The sequence below is a fragment of the Jaculus jaculus genome, chromosome 9 (genome assembly GCF_020740685.1).
Source record: "Jaculus jaculus isolate mJacJac1 chromosome 9, mJacJac1.mat.Y.cur, whole genome shotgun sequence".
Taxonomy (NCBI): Eukaryota; Metazoa; Chordata; class Mammalia; order Rodentia; family Dipodidae; genus Jaculus; species Jaculus jaculus.
Genome location: NC_059110.1, coordinates 37,314,617 through 37,339,279, shown reverse-complemented (window position 1 = coordinate 37,339,279; position 24,663 = coordinate 37,314,617).

The window sequence follows — 24,663 nt, the reverse complement described above, 5'->3', positions numbered from 1 at the left end:
CACTGTTGGTCTGGGATGGAAGTGTTCCCTGGCTACTCTGCCCAGCTGGAGGGGCGGAATTGGAAAATCTGGAGACTGTCAGTCTTTGGTTATATTGAACTTGAACTGCCAAAGTTTGATGTTTGTTTGATGGTGGTTGAAATTATATTGTTTTAGTCTCTCCTTGTTATGCCTTATACCAGTTGAAAATGTTTACTCTGTGCCTTTATATGTTAGAATTGTTTAACTTGTTTGATTTTACAGGTCTTAATATCTTAAATTGGTCAAGACTATGGGGAACCTTTGAAATTGAACTGAGTACAATTTACGATGTGTGCTGGTTATAAATCTATTGGGGGCCAGAGCGGAATGTGGTGGTTTGAATAGATGGCCCCCAATATATTCAGTTTTTTATTGTTTGTAGTTTGCATCTGCAGCTACCTGGCTGGAGGCAGTGTCACTGGGTGGATCTTAAGGTGTGGTGGTGGGTTTCAGATTTCAATCTAAAGATATGCAAAGTGTGCCTAGCAGGAGTTCCTGAAGTGTGCTTTTTGGTTTTTGGCTTATGCTTTCTCTCTTTCTGCTTGGTCCTGTGAAGGCAGGCCAGTTTCTTCTGCTATTATGGAACTTCCCCTGGGTCTTTAAGCTTCAATAAATATCCCTTCCTCTATAACTGTGTTTGGCCTGAAAGTTCATCTCAGTGAAACTGAAACTGTCTGCCACAAAGGGTTATGGATCTATTGGGGGCCCAGGAAAGATCGTGGTAGGTTGAATAGATGCACCCCACCCCTCCCAATAGATTTGAGAGTTTATTAAAACTTTTTGGATTTACAGCCAGCTGGCAGGAGGAAGTGTATTGGGTGGATCTTAGGGTGGAGCCCTCAGTTGTGGTGGTGGGTTTGAAATTCTAATCTGAAGATATGCCAAGTGCTTGAGTTCTGCCTGGAGTTCCTGAAGTGTGCTTGTGTCCGGTGTGGCTTTTGGGTGTTTGGTTTGTGCCTTCTCTCTCTGCTTGGACCTGTGAAAGTAGGATAGTTTCTTCTGTCATTATGGAAGTTCCCCTGAATCCTTTCCTCCATAACTGTGCCTGGTCGGAAGTCCATCTCAGCAACCCAAAGCTGTTTCCTACACCAAACATTCTAAACACATGAATTTATGGGGGTCACCTAATTCAAACCACCACAGGGACTGTGTTCAATGGGTAGAAAATTAGTAAGAGAAAAATCTCAGGGATGGAAAGGTTTCAGCTAAACTAACTCAAAAGACAGGCAAAGGTAGTAGTAAGGTACTGAAGGTGGATAGATATTAATGATAGGGTGTTTTTACTCAGTTGACTCAGTGGTGTTCTTGTTCAAACTTTGCCTTCTAAGAACCAAAGGGAAGCCCAAGACTGGGCCCAGCCTAATAAGGGACTCAAATGCATGAATGCAAATGTTGTCTGAAGAAGAGCATCTTTATCAAGGAAGCATAGATTAACATTTCAAGTTAAAACAAGTAAATTTGCACTCATTTGGGCATTCATTGATTGAGACCCAAAACTATTACTTTGATGTCTTCTCATAAAAATGTTAGTCTCTGAGCCTTCTCTCATCTCACTCTCTCCCCAACTACCCAACCAAAACTTGAACAGCAGATCTAACCAAACTGGCTGCTTCCTGAGTACCCACCCTCACCTCCATAAGGCCTTTCCCTCACTGGACAGTTACTCCTCTCCCAGGGCAGGGGCATAAAAGCCCACATATACTCCTCAGTCTTTCTCTCGGGCCCTGTTTCCTGAAGGTGCATATTTCCCTGTCTCTGGCTGTATTCTCTCTGTCTCTATCATCCTCTCATATTCCATTTCCTTACACATGACCCCCTTCTCTTTTTCTTTCTCTTCTGTAACCTGGATCCTCTTTCCCAGCTCAGACCTGGTTCCCCTCTACCTTTCCACCCCAGTCACCCATCCCAAAGTTTGCCACTCCTGCCCATACATACCAGAGATCTGTGCGGAACATCAGCAGCTGTGCCCCAGTGTCTCTCTCACCAATCTACCCCTCCCGCTTAAACCGTGCCACTATGAGCTGCTAATAAATTAAATCTCTATACCATAAATATAGTGTGTTTCTGAACACTAACAAAAGATGTATATTTTCTTCGTTATATGTACCTATCCACAATGTACTCCGTAATTTCCAGTTTTAGCTCTTGAAAATTTAGTATTGGAGTTCATGTATTTGTAAATAAAAGTCCAAGTGTAACATCCTTCTAGATTTTACTTTACAGGTTTTGGCCCTTCATACAACACTGAATAATTGTTAAGGACTTATATTTATGGAATATTTCCAAGCATTTAACTTAGTTTACATAGCAAATCCATCATCAATTCACATTTAATTAATTTTTGTAACATTTAAATTAATGATATAATTATAGTAAGAACTACAACTGACATAGACATTTTAGGAAATTTATCTGAATTTGATGAACTTTCATCTCTACTGATAGTAGCATATCTATGTAAAATATAAAAAAATAAAGAAATCTATTGAGTACTTATGTGTGTCCTTTAAAACAAAACTGCACACCAAAAATAGTGGATTTACAAAATTTATTTTATTATCTGTTGTTTTTAAGTTGTTGTTTTTGGATGCATATGCATCCTATCTAACTTCACTCATCCCCACCCCCACCTTAGAAAATGTCAGCCTTCTGTCTGAGGAGTAAAGGTGAAGACCGATCTAGTTCAGGCTGATAGGAGTTTTGCCAGAGAGGGTTCCTCATGGATCACTGTTTGCCCAATGGCCCAAGGGGCTGCAGAAGAAATTTGAGGGAAATGAATGGACCATCACCTGAACTTTGAAGACCTCTAATCATCTTGTGATGAAGTCTGTGATACATTGGGATACAAAGGTCAAAAATTAATATGATGAAAATAAAGTCAAGGAGATGTTTCTGGAGTAAGCAGGGAGTTCTCCCAGAGCAAGGGGAGGTTTTGAGGATTTTTTTTTCTAGTTTTGTGGGTGCTGCCTTGGCTTCAGTATCTGTGAGGTGGTTCCCTAGAACTACTCATCCATTGCCGATGTCTCTGGCAGTGCGTGACTGTACTTTCTTGGGAGCATGGCTGCCTCTAGAAGGCTTAAAGTTTTCTTAGAATATCTGATTAGATTTCTTTTTTGGTTAATTTATTATTTTTTTAATTAATATACTTTGTATGGATATATCATACGTTGGTACCATCTTTTCTATCCCCAGTCCTCATTTTGTTGGGGGCCCACCTCAGTGGGGTTGCTCGTAGTCCCCATGGGGCTGGCATTGTGGGAGTAGCAGTTATTTATTGGGGTGAGGCATTTCCTCTGGGCATGGCATCACATCCTGTGGCTCTTACAGTCTTTCTGCCCCCTTTCCCACAAAATAGCCTGAGCCTTGGTGCATGTGTTTAAGGGCTACTTCAGTAATGAGCTCTTAGGAGAGTCTGGATTTTTGCTTTGGTGTGTGTTGAGTATCCTTAGGGTCTGTCTCCTTCATCCTGGCACCCAGTCTCACCATGGAGGCAGCAAAATTGCTTATCTTCCCAATTCCTCTGTGATTTCACCTGGACCTAGACTAAAATGTTAAGGGTGGTTTATCTCTGTGGGTCTCACTACCTACTGGAAAAAACAAAACAAAACAAAACAAAACAAAACAAAACAAAACAAAACAAAACAAAACAAAACAAAACAAAACAAAACAAAACAAAATGAAACAAAACCAAAAAAAATCCCCCAAAAAACCAGATCCTAAAATGGACAGAAAAGTCAGCACAGTTTAAATAGGATAATTTTTATTAATTTAAGAAGTTTTTAATGGATGTAGCCCCTCCTTTAGCCAAAGTCTAGCCGGAGCTTGACATTGGACAGCATAATCTGTCTCCATAGTTTTCTTACCTGGGTTCCCAATCCCAGATATGGGTTCCTTTCCACTGAGCAGATCTCTTAGCCAATCAGAAAGCCGGTTACCCACCAAGGCTGTGTGCCACCATTGCACTGATGTGTACTTCTTGTCAATCTGGTTGCTTCTGAGTAGTTTAGATCCCTGCTTGCTCACACAGTTGTTGGCCACTTTCCCCCAGCAGCTCATGTAGCACTTTTCAGCAGTAAAACAGCTATCAGGGGACTGATTCTCTTCCAGATTTCAACCAGGTCTCTCTGTGTTCTGTGTCAGTACCATATGGTATCTTCAGAAATAGGGTCTTACCTTTTACCTCAGCTGGGTAATCAAGAGCTTTGACAGAATGCAGTCTTCTTTTAGGGACCTCACAGATCTCTCTGATCAACAGCTTAATGTGGGTAGCACTGAATTCTGGTACTGGGAGTTATAGGCTAGAGCCAAAATTGTTTAAGGTTACGCTTTATCCCACCCTTTCCATGGGCTTTATTTTCAGACCCCCCTTTGCCTCTGTGGAGAGTTAAATCTTTTAGTCTACCTTCAAGAAGAAAGGTTTCTATGGTACCAGTTCATCTTGGGTTAGTTTTGAGTCTATATACCCCCAATTTCCTCTTTCCCCCAAACCTTTCCATCCTTGTCTGGGTTTCAAGTTTCCTATCAGGTATGTCAGCAATTCAAGCTGATCCAGGTTGACCACAGATGAGTGAGAAAATATGTTTGCCTTGTGTCTTCATTGAGCATGACTTGATCTAAGTCTAACCATTTTCCTACAGATTTCATCATAATATTTTTTAAAAATTCTTTTTATTTATTTATTTGGGAGAGAGAAAGAGATGGTGGGGAGAGAGAGAGAGAATGGGCACACCATAGCATTCAGCCACTGCAAACAAACTACAGATGCATGTGACAACTTGTGTGTCTGGCTTATGTGGGTCCTTTGGCTTTGCAGGCAAGCGCATTAACCGCTAAGCTATCTCTCTAGCCCTGTTTCTTTCTTTTTCTTTGTTTTTTAAACTGATGAGTAGAATTCTATGGTGTAAATGTAGCACAACTTTGTTATCCATTCATCCAATAATGGGCACCTGGGTTGATTCCAGTTCTTAGCTCTTATGAATTGAGCAGTTATAAATATGGTTGAGCCATTATCTCTGTAGTGAAACATGGTGCATTTAGGGTAAATGCCCAGTATGGGAATAACTGGGGCTGTTGGTATTTCTATATTCATCTTTTTCAGGAATCTCCATGTTGATTTCCATAGTGGTTGTACAAGTTTGCATTCCCACCAACAGTGAATGATTATTTGTCTTTCCCCACAGCCTTGGCAACATTTGTTGACATTTGATATATGTATGTTTATGTATACACACACACACACACACACACACACACACACACACACATACACATATATATATATTTGGGTTTTTTTTGAGGTAGGATCTCACTCTAGCCCAAGTTGACCTGGAATTCACTATGTAATCTTAGGGTGGCCTCAAACTCATGGCGATCCTCCTGGCTCTGCCTCCCAAGTGCTGGGTTTAAAGGCATGTGCCACCACGCCCGGTCCGACATTTGATTTTTTTAATGATTTCTATCCTTACTGGGTAAGATGGAATTTCATAAATTGTTTTAATTTTCATTCCCCTGATTGTTAGGGATGTTGAACATTTTCTTTAGTGTGTGTTAGCCAATTGTATTTCTTCCTCTGAGAACTATTATAATTCAGTTATTTAGTTCCTTACTCAATTTTTTTAGTGGGTTGTTTGATATTTTTATTGTTTAGTTTTTTGAGTTCTTTGTAGATTCTAGATATTACACCTCTGTCAGTGGTATAGTTAGCAAGAACTTTATCCCATTCTGTAGTTAATTTATTGGCTCTGCTTATGGTATGTTTGTCTGTGCAGAAGCATTTTAGCTTCACAAGATCCCATTGGTATAATTTCCTGGTCTACTGGGGTATTGTTCAGGAAGTCCTTCCCCAATCTTCTATCATGGAGAGTTCCTCCTATTTTCTTCTTCCAGTAGTTAAATAGGTTCAAGTCTTGTATTGAGATATTTAATCCATTTGGGGTTGATTTTTGTGTGTGGAGGGATGAGTAGGTCTACTTTCATTTTTCAACATGTGGTTATCCAATTTGTCCAGCACCAGTTGTTAAAGATGCTGTCTTTTCTCCTACAGTCAACATTATTTGCATCTTGGTCAAATGTCAAGTAGCTGTAGTTACTTGACCTAAGGGGTGGGTCTTCAGTTCTGTTTAGTTGGTCTATATGTTTGTTTTTGTGGTAGTACCATGCTGTTTTTGTTACTGTGGCTTTGTAGAATAGCTTTAGATTTGGTATGGTGAAACCTCTAAAGGTGTTCCTTTTGTTGAGGATATGTTTGGATATCCATGGCCTGGGACCATTCCGTATGAATTTTGAGATCATTTTTTCTATCTCTGTGAAGAATGATGTTGGAATTTTTACTGGTGTTGCATTAAATCTGTATGCTGCTTTTGATAGAATTTCCATATTCACAATCTTAATTCTACCTATCCAGTAGAAAGGGAGGTCTTTCACTCTTCTAAAGTCCTCCTCAATTTCTTTCTTGAGTGTTTTTATGTTTTCAGTGTATAAGTCTTTTACATCCTCAGTGTGGTACTTTGAATGGATGGCCCCCAATATATTCAGGATCTTCTTAAAGTTTGCAATTGCAGACACCTGGCTGGGGGAGATGTCACAGGGTGGATCTTAGGGTCTAGCCCTAAGGTGTGCTGGTGGATTTGTAATTCTGGTCTAAATATATACAAAGTGCTTGAGTTCTGCCTGGAGTTCCTGAAGTGTGCTTGCTTGTGCTTTGGTCCTGGCTTTTCCCTTTCTGCTTGGACCTGAGAAAGCAGGCCAGCTTCTTCTGCCATTATGGCAGAAGCCATTGTAATTCTGCATGGTCTGGAAGTTCATCTCAGTGATAGGAGACTTTCTACTACACTTGGTCAGTGTTTTCCAAGGTATTTGATTTTATTTGTGAAAAATGAGACAGCCTCACTGATTCCTTTCTCTGGATATTTTTGCTTTTCATATGGAATGGCTACTTATTTTATGTGTTGATTTTGTATACTGGTACTTTGCTGAAGGAATTAATCTCCTTTAGAAGTTTTGTGGTAGAGACTTTTGGGTCACTTATGTAAAGGATGTCACCTGCAGATAGGGCTAATTTGACTTCTTCCTTTCCAAATTGTATCTTTTTTATTTCTTTCTCCTGTCTTGTTACTTGGTCTAGGACTTCTCTATGTTGAAAAGCAGTAGTGAGAGTGGGCATCCCTGTCTTATTCTTGATCTCAGTGGGAACTTCTTGCTTGAGTGTTTCCCTATTAAGTATTATTTGAGTGTTAGGTGCTTTATATGTAGCCTTTATTGTGTTGACTTATAAGCCTTCCATTCCTATCTTCTCCAGTGTTTTAATAATTGAGCCATGTATTTTTTCAAAGGCCTTATCTGCATCAATAGATATGATCATGTGATTCTTGTGATTGAGTTTATTTATATGGTGTATTATGTTGACTGATTTCCATATGTTGAACCATCCCTACATCCCTGGGATTTATCCTCCTTGATCAACTTGGATAATGCTTTTGATGTGTTGTTGAATTCAATTTGCAAGGATTTTGTTCAGGATCTTTGCATCTAATTTCATCAGGGATAGAGGCCTATAGTTTTCTTTTCTTATTGTATCTCTGTCTAGTTTTGGTATTAAAGTGATGAGACTTTCATAAAAAGAGTTGGGGAGCATTCCCTGTTCTCCAGTTATGTGAAACAGTTTGATAAAAATTGGTTTCAACTTTTCAATGAGGGTTTGATAGAATTCAGCTGAGAATTTTGTGGAGTAGAGGTTTTAGAAGTATGTCCTGATCTTCTTCCACTTTTATTGATATCTCTTGTGACCTCTGTCTTTTTGTTTCTGATGTAAATTTGAGACTTATCTTTCTTTTGTTTGATTAAAATGGCCAAGGTTTATCAATTTTTCTATTTATTTCAAAGAACAAGCTCTTCATTTCATCAATTTTCTTAATCATTTTCTGAGTTTCCAATTCATTGATTTCCTCTCCAATCTTGATTATTTATTTTCATTCTGGAGCTCTTAGGGTTGAATTAATCTTATTTTTCCAATGCCTTTAGGTAGATTGTTAGATTATTAATTTGGGATCTCTCCATCTTTGTTATGAAGGCATTTAATGATATGAATTTTCCCTTGAAGACTGCCTTCATTTTGTCCCATAAGTTTTCTTATGTTGTGTTTTCATTATCATGCAATTCTAGGAATTTTACAAATTCTTTTTTAAAAATATTTAATTATTTATTGATTTGAGAGACAGAGGCAGGGTTGGTAGAGAATAGGCACATCAGGGCCTCCAGCCATTGCAAACGAACTCCAGCTTCATGGGCCACCTTGTGCATCTGGTTCAATATGTGGGTCCTGGGAATTGAACCATGGTCCTTTGGCTTTGCAGGCAAATGCCTTAACCACTAAACCATTTCTCCAGCCCCAAATTCTTTTTTAATTTCTTCCACAACAAACTCATTGTTGAAAAGTGTGTTGTTCAGGGCTGGAGAGATGGTTTAGAGGTTAAGCACTTGCCTGTGAAGCCTAAGGACCCCGGTTCAAGGCTCGACTCCCCAGGACCCATGTTAGCCAGATGCATAAGGGGATGCATGTTTCTGGAGTTCGTTTGCAGTGGCTGGAGGTCCTGGTGCACCCATTCTCTCTCTCTCTCTCTCTGCCTCTTTCTCTCTCTGTCTGTCTGTCACTCTCAAAATAAATAAATAAATATCTTTTAAAAAGTGTGTTGTTCAGTCTCCAGGAGCTGGTGGAATTTCTGATGTGTCTCCTGTTGTTAATTTCTGGCTTTAAAGCATCATGATCTGATATTATGCAAGAACTTATCTCAGTTTTCCTGACTTTGTGGAGGCTTGCTTTATGGCCTAACATAAGACCTATTTTGGAGAAGATCCCATGAGCTGCTGAGAAGAATGTGTATTCTGTAGAATTGGTGTGGATAATCCTGCAGATGTCTGTTAGGTTTAGTTGATCTATGGTTTTGTTGAGCTCTATTATTTCTCTATTGATTTTCTGCATGGATGATCTGTCTATTGGTGATAGTGCATTAGTGAAGTTTCAGACTACGTTGGTGTTCGTGTTTATTATTGATTTGTTGTCTAGTAGATTTTGTTTTATAAACTGTGGTGCCCTTGTATTTGGCACATATATGATTGTAATGTGCTCATGTTGGATCATTCCTTTGATGAGGAAGAAGTGGTCTTCTTCATCCTTTTTGATTGCTTTTGGCTTGAAGTCTATTTTATCAGATATTATTGTAGCAAAACCTGCTTGTTTCTTATTTCCATTTATTTGGAATATCATTTACCATCTTTTCACCCTGAGGAGGTATCTGTCTTTAGTGGGTTTCTTGAAGAATTGGGTTTCTTGAAGAAGTGGATAGAAGGGTCCTTTTTTTTTTTTTTTAATCCACCCTGTTAACTTGTGTCTTTGGACAGGTGAGTTAAGACTGTTAATGTCTAAATGAGGTTTGATTTAATCCCTGCCATGATGGGGCGCTGTTTGGAATTTGGTGCTTTCTTGTATTTTGTACTTTTTTTGAGACTGGTCTAGTATTTGTTATTGAGATTTCCTTGTAGGCTCTTGATATTGGTTGTTTGACTCTTTTGTGTGGAGCTTTCCCTGAAGATTGTCTTTACACATGTCATTAGGTTCATATAATAATAGATCTGACTTTCACTGGGTACAGTATTTGGGTTGAAGGCCATAGACTTTGAAATGCTCAAATCTAGTCCTTTCTGGCTTTCAGGGTTTCCATTGAGAAATCTGAGGTATTTCTCATGAGATTTCCTTTGTATTCAGTGAGTTTTTTTTTTTTTTTCTCCCTTGCTGCTTTTAGCACTCTCTCTTTGCTTTCATTGTTTAGAGTTTTAACTATGATGTACTTTGAAGAATTTGTTTCTTGATCTTGTTTGGTGTTCTGTGAGTTTCTTGTATCTGAATGGCCCCTCTTTTGTGAGATTTGGAAAATTTTCTTCAATAATTTTGTTGAATACATTCTATATGTCTCTAGTCTGGATTTCTCCTGCCTCTTGTAAACCCATGATCTGGTTTTTTTGGTCATTTTAGGGTATCTTACATTTACCTCATATTCTGTTCACATCATTTTTTGAACTTAGCAAGTTTTTGGACTCCCAATTTATTTCTTTTGTCTTCTACCTCAGATTTTTTGTCCTCAGCATGAGTGATTCTATTAGCGAGGGCTTCTAGAGAGGTTTTAAAAGCTCAATTTGATTTTTTTTTGTGTGTGTGTGTCATGTCCATCTCAGTTTTGGTATATGATTTCAAGGTTTAATTATGATTGTTTGATGCTTCCTAGAATTCATTCTTGCATTTGATCATGTCTTCATTAAGCTTAACCTACTGGTTATTGAGATCCTGTATTTATTGATTCACTTTCAATTCATTTATTTCTCTTTTCAGGCTTTTCTGGTTTTCTTCAATTAAGTTAAGTCATGTGACAAAAGCTGTGTGCTCTAAGGGATGATTTGCTTAATTTCACTTATGTGATTTTTTTTTTTTTTATGACTTGTTTCAAGTTCAGCAATTTGCTTGGTCAGGGTCACATAGCTTGTTGTGCTTTTATTTTCCAGTTCAATTTCTTTTGTTTTCTCTATGTTTTCATTGGTGGGTTACATTGTAGGACTAGGCATCCATGGTGGAAATCTCTCAATTTTTTGACTTTGATTTTTCTTTTCTTTTTTTTTTTGCACAGTGGCCTACCCATTAACCGTCTTGGGTAAAAGTCTTATTTTATTAAGGGGAAAACAAGTATTTGTCCTTGTAAAATATTCAGTTAGTGCACTGTTTTAAATTTGAATCAGATTGGAGTAGGATGAGGTTATATCCACAGATGTGCACATTGTGGAGGTTGAAAGTGCAACAAGGGTTACTGGGGAACTGGTTGCTCAAGCCTACTCAGCCCATTTGCACACTTCAGCACAGGGGAACTTCGGTTTGTGAATCAGGAGCCAGGAAGCTGGGAAGTATTTTTTAAATAGTTAACAACAGTCTTTCTTTCTAACTAGCTGCATGAGCATGCAATATCAATCAAGCATATTTAAAGTCAGTATAAATGCTTATCCATTTTTCCTTGGTTGGGGCTTTTGTCAGAACTAGAAGCTCTGCTAGTTGGGTGCTGGTATTTGTGGCAAAGGAATTAGACTCAAGAGTCTCAAATTCTGAAATAACTGCATATCTTGCCTTCCTTGTTCCATCCTGGACAAAAGAACTCCCATCTTTAAACCACTGGAGGTCAGGGTTTTCTAAGGGTTGGTCAGGTCTGACAGCATAGGTTTCCAAAAGACCTCTTGGCATTAGTACTTGTTGCCATCAGGTTCCCATTGCTGGCAGAAATCACCTGACTAAGAGCAGCTTGTGGGAAAATAGTTTTATTTTGGCTTACAGGCTCGAGGGGAAGCTCCACAGTGGCAAGGAAAATGATGCCATGGGCGGAGGGTGGACATCACATCCTGGCCAACATAAGGTGGATAATAGCAACAGGAGAGTGTACCAAACACTGGCAAGGGGAAACTGACTATAACACCCATAAACCCACCCCCAACAATACACCACTTCAAAGAGGCTTTAATTTCAACTTGCCATCAGCTGCGAATGTAGAATTCAGAACACCTAAGTTCATGGGGGACACCTGAATCAAACCACCACATTCCTCTCCTGGCCCCCATAAACTGATAACCATCCACGATGTAAAATGCAATGCATTCAGTCCAACTTTAAACATCCCTACATATATATATATATATATATATATATATATATATATATATATATATATATATATATATATTTATCAATCCTAATGATGTTCATACATCCCTATAATCCAAGTGTTTTGTTTTGTCTTTTGAGGTTGGGTCTCGCTCTAACCAAGCCAATCTGGAGTTCACTATGTAGTCTCAGGGTGGGCTCTAACTCATGGTGATCCTCCTACCTTTGCCTCTAACTCATGGTGATCCTCCTACCTTTGCCTCCTGAGGGCTGGGATTAAAGGTGTGAGACACCATGCCTAGTTTCCAAGGGCTTTTAATTGAGCCATAATGCCAAAAAAACAATAACCTTAAAAACCCATAATGGCGCAGAATAACCATTCACACTGCAAAAGATAACATTGGGCATAGCAAAGAAATATTCAACTAATATAAGATTTAAAACAACCAGGGCAAACATCAAACTCTGTAGCTTCAAGTCCAATAACTCTAGCCAGTGACAAACCTCCAAGTTTGATAATTCTAACCAGAAATAAGTCTCTGGCATTCTAATTCTGCCCCTCCAGCTAGGCTACTCACAGTCCTGGAAAACTTCATCAGGGATGATAGCTTTCCTTAGCAGCCATCTTGTGGTCCTGACATCTCCACTGGGTCTCCACTGCAATCTATCATTTATTTTCATGGCTCCATGGGGTCTCCATGCAGGCATTCAGCAAACTTGCTTCACACTGCCCATGGCCATTTCCAAAACACAAGACCGTGTTGTAAACTCAATGATGCTCTCTTTCCTGCATTTCTTATACTCCACAATAGCAGGTAGGGTGCCAATTTGTTAATCCATGGGGGAATAAAGCAGACTTTGAAGAATAGGACTCTGAGCACTCAAGCCCCTTCCAAAGAGTCCACATTCTTTCTGTTGCCCCAACACAGGTTAGACGGCCCAATCTCAAAGGTTGTAATCTCTCAATTGCCACTGAATGGATAGCAGTTCACCCAAAGATTTGTGTGTGTGTGTGTGTGTGTGTGTGTGTGTGTGTGTGCCATATCCCTTTGCTCACACCAGTTCATTTCTATGGAAAGCAACTCTGCACAACTTCTTAGGACATGGGCATAACCAAAAACTTTTCGTACAAACTGCCTCTAGCCCAGTCCAAGCAAAGCTCTTTTTCATCCTCATTAGCTAAACATCACAGTCCATAGTTCTTACTGCATTTAGGTCTTTCAACTCTGACCAGAATAGCCCATCAATCTTTACTTACAGCACTGCAAGGTATCTCTTAGGACAAGGTTTTAAATCTTCCATATTCATCTTGGAAATCAGCTTCAAACGGCCAAAGCCACACAGTCAGGTGTCTAACAGCAATCCCACTCCTGGTACCACTTTACTGTGGTAGTCACATTCACATTGGCAGAAATAAATCCTCCGACCAAGAGCAGCTTTTGGCTTACAGGCTCAAGGGGATGCTGCACAATGGCAGGGAAAATGATGACATCAGCAGAGGGTGGGCATCACACCCCAGCCAACATAAGATGGATAATAGCAACAGGAGAGTATGCCAAACACTGGCAAGGGGAAATTGGCTATAACACCAATAAGCCTACCCCCAATAATACTCTAAGTTTATGTGTGACACCTGAATCAAACCACCATAGCACTCAAGTTTTTCCCCATCTTGGAGGTAAGTGGATGAGTTGAAGGAAGAATAAGCCTGTAGGGTTGTTCAGGCCTTTGCATCAGGAGAAAATATCTGAGATCATGATTCAAAAAGAAAAATGAAAAGCAGACTGAATAGATAAACAAAGGTGAATTTGAAATACTTGTGTGAATCTTTACAAATAATTTAAGGCATAAAAGGTCTTGATACTTTACCATCTGGCTATCAGACTGCCACATGTGCCCTTTTGAGTTGATAATGACTCATGTCATATGAGGAGCTCACACTGTTAGGGGGTTCTCAGCATCAGTTTATGTGCTTTAGGGATTAGAAATCCCACTGATGCAATTGCTCATAGGCATCCTGGCCATCCCTGGGCCACTGAGTCTAATTCTTTGTTGAGATACCCCACTAGTTGGGGGATTGGTCCCTTTGCTGGTCAGGACACATAGGGTACTGTATTTCTCAGTCACATAAAGAGAAAACTGGGGTTAAGAAGGTAGTCCCAAAGTAGGTGCCTGAGTCAGTATGTCCCTAAGTTGGTGCCACAGGCTCCCATGCCAGAGGAGCTAAAGGATGATTCTGTACCTCCTTAAGAATTTGGTAATTAGGTTTTGCTAGCTCTGCAAATCCCAGAATCCAAATTCTAGCAAAGCCCGTGACTCCCAAGAAAGCCCTCAAATATTTTATAGCCCGAGTAAGAATAGGGTGAATCTTTTCTGAATTCAGTGTTTTTCATTTCTAGTATCATTCCCAATTATGACCCTAGATTGGCATAGCTTAGCCTTTCCCTTGAGATCTTATAACCCCACTTAGCCAAGAAATTGAGGAGGGCCTAAGTTTTTCAGGAGCTCTTTTGTTTAAAAGCTCCACAAAGTAGATCATCTGCATACTGTAATATGGTGATCTCAGGGCTATTGCAGTCTATGAGGTCTTGACCTAGAGCCAGGCCAAACAAGTTAGGATGATCTCTAAATCCTTGGGGTAAACTGTCCAGGTGCCCTCACCTGGTGAGAGAACACAGAAGAAAGCAACCTTTAGGACTGAATAATGAGCAGGTCCAGAGGAAATCAGAGTTAGGAGAGTACAGGGATTAGATACTATAGGATGAAGGGGAACCACTGCTTCATTCATCCAGCAAGATCCTGTAGTAGTCTCCATTTATTGGACCCTTACTGGACTATAACAAAAAGAGAGTTGGAAGAGATGGAAACTTTTTAGGAGTTCGTGTTTCATTAAGGCTATAATTATATTATAATTATATTATATTATAATTATTATATCATATATTATATTATATTATAATTATAATTATAGGCCTCAACTGTATCTGATTTTAGTGGGCATTATTATTGATCAGGAAAATAAGTACAGTCCTGATGCTTCACCTGGATGGGAGTAGTGGTGATGTGTCCACCTCCAGTCTCTCTGTCAGTACAGACCAGGGGCTCTACATTATCTTTAATTAGGAGTATATCATTCCAGAGGACAGATAAATTCTACCTGACATTTAGAGAGAATCTTTCTCCCCATCAGATGTGGTGGGTTATGGGCTTGAGTTTCTGGAACTGTGAGGAAGGAGTGATGGAACAGGTATTTTCCCCCCAAACTGGCAAGAGGCATGTAATGAAGTTCCTCTGGAGCTGCCCAGTATGCCCTGTACAATGGCTCTGTGGCTAGATTGGGGTCCTGCAGAGAAGAGCAGCACAGAAAGCCAGGCTTCTGTGTCAACCAGAAAGTCTATGGTGTGTTGTGTGGCCCTGAATAGTCACTCTGGGATTTTCATGTTGGACTGGTGTGCAGGAGGATGTAGGGAAGGCCCCAAGACCGGGTCAGCCTTTTGTCTGGGGGAGGTGATCTCAGGTCTGTCAGACATAGGAGAGACCTCATTATCCAGTGGCTAAAACAAGTCCTCCATGGTCTTGTTCCTCTTAGGCAATCTTTATAAAGATGCCCAGTTTGTCCACAGAGGAAAGAGGCCCCTGAGGTGAGTCTTGAGATGTCCCCTCCTTACGTGACCTTCGTTACTGCTAGAATTTCATAGTATTGTTTATCCTTTTTTGATTCCTTCTCTGTGTCTTTCCTCTCTTTCTTCAGATTGTAATAGATTGGCATTGCCATCTGGACCAACTGGTCTAAACTCTTGCCTGCTTTAGCTACCAGTTTTTGTGACTTTTTCTATGAATATCAGATGATGAATGGGCTAGAAATTCATCTTTAAGGAGAGATTCCTCCTAAGTAATTTCTGGAGTTATATTAGAATGCTTCCTATTTGTTTCTTTGAGTCTCTGAATGAAAGGAACAGGAGGCTCCTGTTCTCCCTGCATCACAGCAGCTGACTAAGTATAGTTTTACTCTAGTCTTCTAGATCCATTCAAGTTGCAATAGATAAAATTTTTACAATCACATGATCCCTTAAAATCCACCTAGTTTCAGTAGAGGTTAGTCAAGGTGACTGAATTTGTGCCAGTATGGTCATTAGAGTTGGGAACCTGTGGGTGGATTGTATACAATTCATTTCCTATTGCTATGGCCTGGGTCAGTACCCAGAAAACCTCAATGGAAGTTAGTTTGGTCTATTATTAACATGACATTTCTTGAGCCCAAATCATACTGTCTGGTGAGTTGTTGCAGAACCTATAGATATTGATCTGTGTTGTCAATAAGGCAACCTAATTCTTTATGTCTCTTAGCTCAGTTAGGGAGAAAAACAGTGGTCATAGGAGGGTCCAAATTCTCCAGATGTGTCCTGTAAAGGATACAGACAGGGAGGAGCAGTAGAAAGCCTCTTTGTAGAAACTCAAAGGCCCCAGGGGTTAGGAGTTAGGAGTAATGAAGGTGAGGCCCAGAAATGGTTAGAAGAGACAGCTCTGGAAGTATCACCTTAGGAGGTTCTGGAATGAAGGTTGGGGACTCAGAAGGAGAAGCCTTAAGGTTAGTGGCTGGGGCTGCAGGGCTAGGAGACACTGAACCACAAACAGCAGCCAGAGTGGCCAAGTGTATCTGGCAATTTGGTTGCCAATTCAGGATGATCATGGAGGTAAAAGAATAGTTGTACATAAGGTACCTCCAACTATATTCCCCTTCCATCTATTCAGAAGATCAAGATGTAGGATTACATTGTAATTAAGACCATCCTGTGGAGGCCATTATTCTCCATCTCTTAGAGAATATCATGGCCAGGATTCTTGACAGAAAAAGATTAAAACCTTTCTTCTATGGCTCTTTGGGGTCTAACTGAACTCAGTGTTTGAAAATGCATTGTTCAAGTGGTATTTTTGGAGGTATTTTTGAGGCAGCTCATCCCATTTATACCAGAATGGAGAAGGAAAAGATAGAAGTCTTGGGTCAGTATGTACCTGATCTTGTCTCTCATCTTCTAGTGAGGGAGGATACACCCAGACAAAAAAATGAACAAACAAACAAACAAACAAAACAGATGATGTACAACACAGTGTATGTGTGTGGACTACAGTGAGACTGACTTAAGTTGGGATTTCTGTGGTATACTCTTGGCTTGGCCATCTCCTGCTTCCATATTTCCCTGCCTATTAAGTTGCATGTTGTCCCTCTCCCCTCCCTCCTTTCTTGTTTTCAAAAGTGTGAAACAGGTTCCTCTGAAACTTTCCTTTGAATCCCAGATACTGCTGATATCTTCACTCTTCAAATCAAAAAATTTTCCATTTGATTTTTTTCAGAAAGGGACCTAAGACAATGCAGAGATGAAGGAGTCCAGTGGAGTAGAGACTCTTTTCTAACAAGGAAGAGACAAATCTGAAGCACAAGATGTGTCTAATCTGGCAAAAATATGTCCACAGTTCCAGGGTTCAGGAGGAACTATGGGCCCTCAGTGGAGCTGGTGTATGTTATACACCAGGAAGCTACTGGTTACCATGATGACTTTATCTTCCTTTCTCTATAAGTCACAGGGCTTGGTTATAAGAGAAAGTGGACGTTTAAGAGTTGACTACTAAAATGGTGTACAGTTATAGGGAAGTGGTGGAAAGGTATAGGTGAGGTGGGCCAAAATCACAAAGGACTGCAAAAAGTACAATGGGCAAGATGGAGGTGGTATTCCAGGAGCCATGTGATGCATTGGGTCTCTTGCATAGACTTAGGCTAGACCTTTATAAAAAAAGGTGCCCATTGACTGCAAGGACAGAGAGAATTACCAGACATTACCTCCCAGTCTTATGACCCTTTCTTCAGGGAACAGCAGACCTCTTGGCTTTAAGCATAGCAGTATAACCTCCCCTCCCCCCCGCTGCCCTGGTTCTCGCCTTTTATGGAGGAGAAATCTCCATTTAGCAAAATGAAGTCTGAGTCATCTGTTACCCTTAGATAGAGGAAAGGACAGACAGGTACAGGCAGAGGGATTTGGCCATGCTATTTGTGGCTGAGAGTTTCCCTTGTTTTGTGAGGTTTCTCAGAGTGCCAGATGCTCATGGTCACTCTTGAGTCCTCCTTTGTGCTTTTTCAGCCAGATCTTCAGCTCCCAATATGGGCCACCAATCATTGCAGGAAAAATGATCCCACTCCATGGCCTGGAGGCAATAGATCCTTTCCTGAAGCTAACAGAGGTTTGGAAGCTTCAGGAATGAAGACAGAATCAGAAGGACAGTGAAAGTAGAAACAACAAACTTTATTTATTTATTTATTTTGAGGAAGGGTCTCACTCTAGCTCAGACTGACCTGGAATTCTCTATGTAGTCTCAGGTGGTTCTCCTACCTCTGCCTCCCAAGTGCCGAGATTAAAGGTGTGCACCACCACACCCTAGCAGAAGTAGCAAACTTGATTGTAAACAGAAAACTCCCTTTGGGATAAGAGGGGCTCCAGAGCTGGGAGGCTGTCTGAACAGACCCTGGGATTGGGATTTATAGGGTTAGGTCTCCTTCCTTCCCTACTGCCATGGTCAAGAGGGATTGGGAATTAGTTTATCCACTTAGTCCCTTTGTCCCAAGACACAAAAGACAGTTGGCTTTCAAAGAGCTGGCCATTTTATCTCCTTTTTTTCTCTTTCTTTCTCAGTTTCTGCTTTTATAGTTTTCTACCCTGATCATAAAATTGACTATTCTCAACTGCCTGCGTTCCCATTCCTCTGTGTCAACAGTTCCCAGACCCATTCCCTTTCTGCTTATGTACCCAGTCTAACTCCCCTCACCCCACTAGATACTTTCTGATATTCAACATCTCTGAGCCTGTAGATGCCACGCCCCAGCTCCTGCCAGAGCAGACCTCATTCACAAGGTCTCCTACACTGCGCCCAGTGACAGGCTTTCACTTTCCCAGTTACTTCCCCTGTTTAATTAATAAGACTTTCCCTTCCTGGCCTTCAGTGAGTAGAAACACTATTATTCAATAAGAACATGAACCTGGACCAAGGGGTCTGAATTTCCAGCAACCTGTTTTACAGCATTGAATTGAAAGACCAGGAAGTTTTAAGCAGAAATTGTCACATGCTCCTGGAGGAAAGCAGTGAAGGGATTTAAGTCATTATCTCAACAGTTGTTTTGTTTGTCTTAGCTGTTAACTCACTAACTTCCTTTCTTTCCCCTCCTCTACCCCCTGGCTTGTTTAATCAAATTTAGAACATCCCTGAATTTTTTCTTTCCTCAGCCTGGATCTGCACTTTGTTTTGGCTATAACCAATTTCTGCTAGCCTGAAGAGACAGATTAATAAGCTAGTAAATAAGTAGTGATTAATAAATACGTGTTACAAGGCTCTTGGGTCCTTAAAACCCAACTTTACTTTTCCTGTATTTTAAAGAAATTAGAAAACAGAAGTTGGCAAAGAAAAAAGGATTTATTAACACTTTGGCAATGGAGGGTGGGGAGTCTAGGTTCCTTATCACTCATGCCTTTCCTTGGCCATGGAGCCATTTACAAAAAGTCATGAGGCAAAGACAAGAGCACATGTAAATTAACTGTGAGATCAGCTACTCAATTATTTCCTTGGGGAAGGAGGCCTGGGCCCCAAGTAGTCTCTAAAACAACTTTTTATTTAAGTCAGGGATGTGAGGGGAGGGGAATGGGGGCCGAAAGAGCCCTCATTTTGAAAGAGAAAGGGCTCTGCTTTTACGAAGTACTAGGTGTCCCATCCTATTGGGGCCAGGCAGAGTTCTTTGTCCTGTTACTAATCCATTGCTTTGACAGCTAGAGATTACAAGCCTTTTCTTTGGAGAAAGGCTTCAAGGTCTAGACTCTTGCATTCTTATTAAACACCCTGAATTTGCATATGAAAAAATTGGTGAATCCCTGATAGCCAAAGGGAGGAATACAGGTCCTTCTCTTTAGAACATCTCTTTTGACAAAGATTCAGTATTGGATTATGGTCACATAACTTTAACCCTCCTTATGATCAGCCAGGGATGTGCTCTGCCTCAGCGCCTTCTCATATTCACAACACACCTGTGGTACTTGAACTTAAAAATGACCCTTCCCACATTCAATGCACTCAAAAAGCTCCTTTCCAGTAATAACCTTCCACAGTTAAAAAAGGGTGTACTATCTGTGTAAGGATGTGACCAGAACTTTTGTTCATCTCTTCCCTTTGCCATGACTTTCTGACTCAGAGCAGACATTCATACTGGCTGAAGATTCTCTTCAGTGTGACTCCATGAACAGAAGAGTTGCTGACGGCATTCAGGATGCAGTGGACATGCAGCAGGATTTTCATAGCTGTCTAAAACTTTATGCAAATTTCAGTGATCTCTTTAATGAATCTAGACAGTACTTCTGATATATATTATGTCATGGTACTACTGAAATAAGTCAAAGAAATTCAGAGAAAAGTACTTTGATTTATTTTAATTTGCAAAGGAGGGAACTGTGGCTCTATTCAAATAAACAAATACTAAACATGCACGATGTGATAATCCATGCATTTCTACACTCACATTATGTCAGGAAATAAAACACTATTTTATTTTTCAATTTTCCCTCTTCCTATGTCTTTGCCAAAGAAACCCCTTGCCTCAATTGTAGGTTTCCTTTTTTACAATTGTGATTTCAAATGGAACAATTTCAGATGACAGAGAAACACTTTTATGTGTGGCAAATAAGTGATTGAATGAACTTGGAATCCAAAAGAAATAGATTCAGTACTATTTTTAAAGGAGATGTTCACTTGCAACTGTCCCTTGATCCTTCTCCCTTTCCATTTTTGCCTCTCTCCAATACTCCTTGCTGGAGAGAGGCCCTCTTTAGGCTTCTGTCAACTTGCTGCAGGAAATCAAAAGCCTGTGTGACTTTCTTGACAGAGGAAGGCACTTCTGATACTGCCTTCATTGTATGCGTTTTCTTAAGTCATAGGCAGCCATTCTTTTGTTTAAAAAATATTTATTTATATATGTTTGGAGAGGGAAAGGAGAGAGGGATAGAGAACGAGAGCACACACACACTAGGGTCGCTTTTTACTGCAAACAAAACTGTAGATGCACGTGTCACCTGCATACTTTTTTTTAGGTCTCACTCTAGCTCAGGCTGACCTTGAATTCACTATGTAGTCTCAGGGTGGCCTTGAACTCACAGTGATCCTCCTACCTCTGCCTCCTGAGTGTTGGAATTTAAGGTGTGCACCACCATGCCTGACCCTATTGCCTTTCTAAGGTAGAGTCTCACTCTAGACCCCGCTGACATGGAAATCTTCTGTATCCTTAGGATGGCCTTGAGTTCATTGTGATCCTTGAAGGAACCAGATGGATGCCATGACAGGCTTCAGAGTCCTCAGTAGGCCTAAGTTTCTGTTTCCCAGCAAGATCTAAGTTTTTTATCTTCTGATAAGGGTGGGTTTAACAGTTACTAGAAACTAACTATGCCATACATTCCTGTAGTCATAGATAAGTTCAATTCCCCTAGACCCAGCCCGCCAACTTTGCCCACCAAAATCCTAAGCCAACCAGAAGAGTACAAGTGCAGTTACTGTTTAAATCAACCAATCATGTACCCATCCCCTTCTTCTATGTTCAAATCCCTATAAAATCCCTACCCTCCCACTACTTGGGGCTCTTGCATGGATCCACTGCGTTGGTGAAGTCAAGAGACCGAGCTTAAGCCCGAATTAAAGCTCCTTGCCCTTGCATACGTGTTTGGTTCTCCTTGGTGGTCACTGGGGGTGCCGAGAACTGGGCATAACACGGCTGGAATTATAGGTAAGCATGGACCACCATGCCCAGGGTGAGAACATCTGTTCTAAAGTCCAAAGCTCTGTGTCCACTCAGCAGGAAGCAGCCAGACAGAGGTTCATCCCAAACTACAAAGAAAAGGAATGAATGAATTTAGTAGCTCTGGTGGAAATCATATTCACACTACAAATGTGCAAGTATATGCAAATGTCCAGATCAACAAATTGATTATTTTGGTTTTTTTTTAATGAGAATTGTTTATAGGTAATGAATTGAGACCTTAACTACTGTCTCCATCCCAGTCTTTTGTTTACTTCTGTCTCTCTTGCTAGTTTCTCTCCTCTGATATTTCTTATTCCTGTCTCCTCTTCTAGTCTTTTTATTTTTTTTCCAATTTGGTTTTTGAGGTAGGGTCTCACTGTAGTCCAGGCTGACCTGGAATTCATGATGTAGTCTCAGGGTGGCCTTGAACTCACAGTGATCCTCCTACCTCTGCCTCCCGAATGCTGGGACTGAAGATGTAGACCACCATGCCTGACTTCCCCTTCTAGTCTTTAAAAATCCATCCTTTCCACATGATATTCTCTATATCCCCTTCTCTCCTCATGTTCATAAATTGAATAGCTGAAAAGTAATGCATTCATTAAAGAAAAATGAATACATTGCCCCTAGTAATTTAAGATCCTGATGAACTTTGTAGCAGAGGCAGAGAAGGCACTTAGGAGATGAAGTCCTGCCCGGCATGGGAACTTCCTACCATTTCTCACTGTAAATCTTTGTGTCCTGTAAGAGCCTTCCACACTGAACACTTATAGGTGGAGAAGGTGAGGATTTGAGACAGTGAAGACCTTTCTACATTTTTTTAGAGCCCCCTATGAATTACCCTATTTTATTCCACCTTTAAAAAATTGTACTTATTTTATGAGAGAGAGAGAGAGAGAGAGAGAGAGAGAGAGAGAGAGAGAGAGAGAATTGGCACGCCACGGCCTCTAGACATTTTATTGGAACCCCAGATGCATGCACCACCTTGTGCACATGTGTCACTGTGAGTGCATGCATCACCTTATGCGTCTGGCTTACATGGGTTCTGGAGAGTTGAACCTGGGTCCTTTGCAGGTAGGTGCCTTAAATGCTAAGTCATCTCTCCAGTCCTCCTAACCCCCACTTTTGAGAAAGGGTCTCATGTAGTCCAGGCCTAGACCTTAGTATGTAGTCAAGGATGACTTAAACTCCTGCTCTTCCTGCCTCCACCTCCTGCATACTGGCATTACAGATGTGCACCACCCTGACTGCTTTATGCAGTGTTGTGGATGGAACCCAAACTCTTGTGCATGCCATACAAGCACTTTATCAGTTCATTTACATCTCGCGTGGTTCTTCTACCAACTTCTTCATCTTAAAAAAAATGATCTGGAGCAATTGCTTAGTGGTTAAGGCATCTGCAAAGCCTAAGGACCCAGGTTTGATTTCCCAGTACTCACATAAGCCTGATGTGCAAGGTGGCATATGCATCTGGAGTTCATTTGTAGTGGCTGGAGGCCCTGGAGTTCCCATTATCTCTCTCTGCCTCTTTCTTTCTCTGTCTCTCTTAAATAAGTGAATAAAAATGCAGTATTTAAAAAATGGTATTATTCTTATTATATCTGTCATTTCTTAGAAAATAATTTTTCTAACTATTTTCATGTTAAGGTAAAATTTTAATTCATATATGAATTTAACATTTACCATATACTTTTACTAAGTGGCAGGCACAATTGTAAATATTTGGGATTCATTATTGTTGACACCAAACATAGCTCTCATTTTAAAGGGTATAAAAGCTAATTTATTCTAAGTCAAACATTAATGACCATATTTCAGTAGTGGAAATGTAACATGTATTTTTATATTCATAGAACAAAAGAAAGTCATAAATAAAGGTATTTTTCAAATATACATGGTGGAAACCTCAAGTAGGCAGGTTACATCAACACAGGGAAAACTCTGCTATCAGTTTTAAAAGTAACCTGATGACTTTCTCAGCTGGTGGATGGTTATTAAGTTCCAGTAGTTTTAGCTGATAGTTTGAAAGGATTCTACATCAGCCACAGAGTTTGGAAATGAATGACTATTAAGAGAACAAAAACTAGGAAAAGATAGTTTGCCTCTGAATCTCCAGTGCTCCAACTCTCCACAATCAGTTCAAATGAGTCAATCTACTTTATAGGATCTTGAACATAGATGGGTCTTCTCACTGGGGACTTCAATTCATGTTATTATCCCAAACAAAGCAACCAAGAATCTTGCTCTCTTACAGCTTGCCTTTTGCAGGTAAGACACATGGTAGTAACAAGCATAGGAAATAAGTAAGCTTGATAGTGTGCTAGGTGGTAAGTACTATGGAGGAGGACATGAGGAAAACAAGAGGCTGGAGTGCTAATGGAATCTTAAGTACTGCTTGGCAGGTGGTCTTCATGCAAGAAACTAAAAGAAGGAGGGAATGAGTTATATAGGTATGGTGAAGATAGCAAACAAGTTTAAACTGCAAGAGAAGAAAACTTTTTTTTTTCTATTTTATTCTCTGATGTTCTCTATAAAGCAACAGATTTATAAAAGAAAATGTATATGTCATATACACATGGGAGAAAACACCATCATCAATAAATGCTAGCACAATAAGAAAAGTGCCTTAAATATCTAGAGGCAGCAAAAGTGTGAGAAGGCAAATACAGGGGAAGGTAATGAGAGATATTGGTTGGTTCATAAAGTGTATACAGACTCCTCTCATGCAGTCTCCGGGCTGACAGGGGTCTTGTTTGTGTGTCTGTTGCGGCAGATGTAAGGATGTTAAGAACAATAGACATTTGTTTGTAAAAATTTTGGAGGCTGTAACATTCAACATCAACATTAAGGCATCCACAGACTCAATTTTTGGTAAGACCCACTTTTTGGCTCATAATGACATGTTTTCACCCTGTGGAGAGAAAGAACTCTGACTTCTATCCACTTGAAGTGCCCCAATCCCATCCATTAGGACTTTAACCTCATGACCTAATCATCTGCACCCCCAACACCACCATATTGGAAATTAGATTTCAACAGAGGAATGTTAGGGGACTCCATACATTCAAATCCACACAAATGAATCCAAAGGCATCATGAGAATTTAACCTTGGTTCTTCCTTGCAGAGTGGAA